The sequence below is a fragment of the Nanorana parkeri genome, unplaced genomic scaffold (genome assembly GCF_000935625.1).
Source record: "Nanorana parkeri isolate BGI_ZX_2015 unplaced genomic scaffold, ASM93562v1 scaffold1150, whole genome shotgun sequence".
NCBI lineage: Eukaryota > Metazoa > Chordata > Amphibia > Anura > Dicroglossidae > Nanorana > Nanorana parkeri.
In genome coordinates this window covers 353,091-358,360 of record NW_017307418.1, presented here as the reverse complement: position 1 = coordinate 358,360, position 5,270 = coordinate 353,091, and positions in this window count along the sequence as shown.

Genomic DNA, 5,270 nt, shown 5'->3' with positions numbered 1-5,270 from the left:
AGTCGGTCACACATTGGTCTTGGGGGGGATGGGCAAGTAAGAGTAAGACTGAGTGAAAGAAAACTTTTAAAGGAGACCTACAAAAACATGAGTTTTTAAAAAATAACTTCTAGCTAAATTGTGAAGAGGGTATCTGCTCTTTGTAAACAAGCCAAGTTCAGATTAGAATCGTATTCAGTATACTCATCTCTAGAAGGACAGAGGAAAGGAAAGATCACAAGTAATTAGGATGGCCTCATGTCAGCAGTAGTGGATGTAGGTATAATTGATAAACTACACAGCCTAAGGGCCAAACCACGAGGCAGGCTCCATATGTTTTGATGCATGAAGTGTAGAAGCAAACAACTTATTCCCATAGAGAAGAAAAAGTTTGTGCTATCATTGATTATGCTTCATATACCATCATAACAGTTTGTTCAGCAGAGGGCTATAGCCACTGCATAGGGGATTAAAGGAGGTGTGCAATTAATCTACTAGAAACTTGCATATGGATACCAGCACACCAAAATGCTCAAAAGCAGCACCTTTAACAATTGAATAAAGAAAAGGGACATAAAAAAAGTAAGTAAAAAGTTGAAAAAGTGAAAAGAAGAAAGAAGAGGAGGAAGGGATGGGTAGAATGAAGGTATCAAGGAAATAGGTTGAAAGTAAAAGACATAGGAAAAGAGGAAGGAAGGAAGGAAAGGGAGGGAGGAATTAAGGAATGTAGGAAAAGAGGTGGGGAGGGCAGAGGGAAGGAAGAAAGGAAGGAAAAATAAGTTGAATATGTAAAAAGAAGGAAAGAGAGAAGAATGAGGGAGGGAACAAGGAAGGTAGGAGGGGGGGATGAAGGAAGGAGGTTAGGAAGGAAGGAAGGACAGAGAGGGAGGAAAGAAAGGAGGGGGAAATAGAAGGAAGGAGGAATCAAAGCTTTTATTATGTATTTTAAAAATGTCACCTGTATTTTTTTATAATAAAATTTTTCAGAAAATTAAACTATGTTTAGGTCTGAAAAAGATGTTCATATACACATTTATTAATGGGTAGTACTAAAGGAAAGTTCCATGAATGTATTAGAGTGTCAAGTTGCACACAGGAGAATGAAGAAAGGAGAGTGAGGGAAGGTAAATACTGCTGTGAACTATACACCAGGCAGGCAAGCACACAATTTTAATATGGGGTGGTCAATTTTAATATGAGGGTTAAGTTATCATTTATTCGTGGGTCCCATGACCTGGGCCATAGGCAAGCAGCACCCCCTGCCTCTTGTATACTATAGGTACATCCTTGTTCATCTGGCCTACAGCTGGCTTTCAAGTTTTGTCACAATTTTCCATCTTGGTTGCTAATGCTTCTTTCCATCTGTGTGGCCATTTTCTAACCTTCCCCTAGAGAATTCCTTTAGCAGTTATGGTCCTATGTTAATCACAAGAGCTGATGACTTTCTGATGAAGAATCCAATCAGTTTTAAATAATGAGGCCAATTTGTTGTAAGGAACCAATTCCTTTTTTCCAATGTGTGTGGCCGAGACTGCTTGTATTGCTTGATTGCTGACTTGGCTGATTTAAGCATTCATATATCAGTGGTCAAGCTGTTTGTCTTCTGGACAGAGAAGGTATAAATCACGACGGCTTTAAACTTAAGAACTTAGACAAAGTGACCTTGGCTAATTCAGCTTAACAAATGGTGTTTTGAAGGCTTGCTAGACCTAACTTTCCTGACCAAAAAAGCAGAATGGGCAGCAAAGACAAAATGGAGTAAAAACGGAAATTGAAATACAGATTACCAACTTAAAGTTGATTTTTGGGGACAGGAATGCAAAATACAATGCATATTATAAGGAATGTTTTACCTGTTCTGGCCTTTACTTTAATAAAATGTCTTATATCATTCTTTACCACAGCTATTTCCTGTTATGGTGACCGGTCGCTGATGCAGCTCTCCTTTGGCTTGTTTATTGGTCAACTAGCTCCCCTGTCCAGCCTTTTGATACACTGCTTGCAGTCAGGGCCATCGCTATAATGAAGCAGCCTGAGGTGGTTGCCTCAGGCGACATCTCATTGGCTCATTGCCAGAGAGCCCCTGGTTGATAAGAGCTCTTAGTAACCTGGGCACTCTGGCCAGTGTCCCGCCCAGCTTGTAGTGACCAGTGACGTTACTGGTTGCCAGGAGCTGAGCCGGACATTCTGACTGGCATCCCACCAAGCTTCTGGAAACAGTGATGTCAGTTGAATGAAGGCAACATCACCCCCTGCTCGCAGTTAGATGGGACTGGTCTTTATCCATCCCCGCTCCAATGATTGGCAGCACCACCCTAACAACTCCTAAGAGCAAGACAACATAAATGCTTCTTGCTGAGTGCTCTTGGGATTCATAGCTTGTGATGATGCTCCTGTATAAAAAGCATGAAACTTAGTGACGTCTGATAGTACCCTTCATCTGACTGCCACTGTACCATGAAGATCTAGACTATTTCTGATTTCATCAATTAAAAATAAAAGTCAGCAAAGCGCTTTCAGTGAAAATCTTAAAAACACATCAGGAACAATTATGTACACTATCTAGGGGTAAAGGGCTCAGGTACTTTTACTTCCTGGCATTGAAACAAACAAAGTTTAAAGCACACTTTCATATTTAAATGATACTTTTTCTAACAGCTGAAAAAAATGCTAACATCATGTTTTGCATTCACTGAACAGAAGTCCTGTCACAGTTGTCATGGGCCCTTTGCAATGCAAGGACAAGCAATTACAAGGACCAAGTAGCAGAATGTAAGGAGCAGTACCAGTATTCACTGGCACAACCCTAACAGAAGGTGGGCTTTGCTGGTAGAACCAATGTAAAGTACAAAGTTAAGAGATGGCATTGTGGTCAAAGAAAGGCATAATGTATGGGCAGGCAGCAGACAAGAATCATAGTCAAGGGCAAGCCAGGTTGTCAAGAATAGTCAGATTGTGAAAATTGGGTTCAGGAACAAGCAGGGGCAAACTGGACTATGCAGAAGAAAGTCTTCCCTCCGGCAATGGCAAATGGCACTAATTAAGTTTAATAGGATTTGTGCACATGACATCAGAGAAAGTGCAGGAGGAGCGTCCAACACTCTGTCTAGAAATAATTAAAACAAAAACATTGGCTTTAGAGACATTTTAAAGTTCATGAGAGAGAGCAAAAAAAATCATGCGTGTTTGAACATGACGGTGTGCCAAATTATGCCGAATATTCTTATATATATATATATTGTTTTAAATCTGAAGCTTTTATTGAAATAATACCTGATGATCCTGATATGTAGGTCCTTATTCAGGTTCTCCTTGTTATATGGAAGACAATGTCTCCCATTTGTGCTGCTGCATTGTCACCTGTCACCTGGGCTTCCAATAGAGGCTATAAGTGGCCATGTTTAACACACATTACACAGGCATGATCTCTTGGTGTCACCATCAGGAAACCTAGCCTGAGAAATGCCATGTAGCCATCACTAGAATGCATTTGAATTGGAAATTTCTGAAAAGAGGCAATAGCTCTGTCTTCCATGCACTGTGAAGCTGGGAAAAGGTCAGTGAGCCTAGAGTCCTCTCTCTCATGTGAACTGTCGGAGTAATAAAATTTTTGAAAACCCTAAAAATAATTGGCATCCAGTTCTACATTCACATCGCACAACATGGCTAAGGGCTCATTCTTGAGGTGACATGTCAGTCCCTGGGGGCCATCATCTGCTTTTAGAGGTCAGAGGGGTGCTACATATAGTTATATGTTTATATATAATTATTCTTTGTTACAATGGAACTGGTAAAATGCCCATAAAAGACTCCCAAATATTAAAGAATTTTTGTGCATGCGACTGCTTGTTAAGAGTGTTTTCAGTTCAATCCATTTGAAAAACAAGCAACTTAGTCAAGAAAAGATGTAGGGATCGCAGGTCAGGATATATCCAGTGGTGTAAAGTTGTTTTCTTCCCAATTATACAACAGACAGCAGCTTCCTGCAACCCGCCACAATTCTAGCACCTTGCAAGCCCAAGATGCCAAAGATCGCCCTCGACAAGGGCGAGGGCATATAACTGACCAAGTCACAATGCACATAGTTTGCAATTTGTTTCCCGATTTTAGGGCAAGCCCAAAAAGCATGGTATACGTCTGCTGGGTCATGGTTAGATTTAAGACATCCGTTCCCCCTTTTTTTTAACTATCTGCACCACTGTAAATAGACATAATTTTAAAATGCTCTTTTTCCCCACGCCATCCTGAATGACAGCCTAGCAAATTGTGGAGCTATCTCTTAATACTGCCGGTTAGAAAATAAATGCAGAGAAGTAAATTACAATAAACAATGCCAAACCCCTGAGAGTGAAGAAAGCACATTGGCATGCGAGGCAGACGATCCACATATCACATCTGGAAATGGCTGCCAGGGGGTCCGGCAGATTTAACGAAAAATGAAGCAAAGTGGGGGGATAAAAACGGCAAAACACCTGCTGTATTTCATTTGTGTTCTCATGGCGTTCACATTTCTTTTCATTATTCATGGGAGCATTAGCCAGGAAATGTTTGGTTACATTATGAAGTGATTTGGATTCTGATTTATTGTTATGCCACCGTTCGGCATGTTTTCACTTCAGAATTTGAATGATCAAAGGGAGCCGGTTGTGAGAAAAATATCTTCTGAAAAGGCTACTTCCTGTCGGTCATGTTGATCCTCCAGCATAGATGTCAAACTTTTAAACAGCAGGAGATATTCAACTATCTATCAGATGCAGACTCACCAAATATTAATTTGGTACTAGCAGTGGCGTAACTATAGCCATAGCAGCCCAGGCGGCTGCTATGGGGCCTGGGGGTGGAGGGGGGCCCATCAGGCTGTTATGGCATTAGACATAGAACATGGGAAGATAATACGGTACCGTGTCATATGGGGTTGGAGTGGTTGCAGTTGATGACAAAGTAAAGTCTACAGGGGAGAGACTTTGTTTCTGCTGCCCTCTGAAATATTATTTACAAAAATCTATATTGTATTACTTTTTCTTAATTATGGGTCCCAACAAATATGTTAAGATACAGAATGTATCTGCATCATATTTAGGGGTCTATTTATAAACAATTGTCAGGGCCCTTTGCCCTGCAAAAATCTGTGAATGTTCATTTTGTGCTAATAATGGCAAAAACAAGCAATCTTAATATATTTTCTTTTCAGGATGAATGTATTGTGATGTAATACTGCATTTTGAACCCTAGGTAGAGCTGAGGAACATTGGAAATAAATACTTATTTCCCATGCTGCTCAACTCCATCTA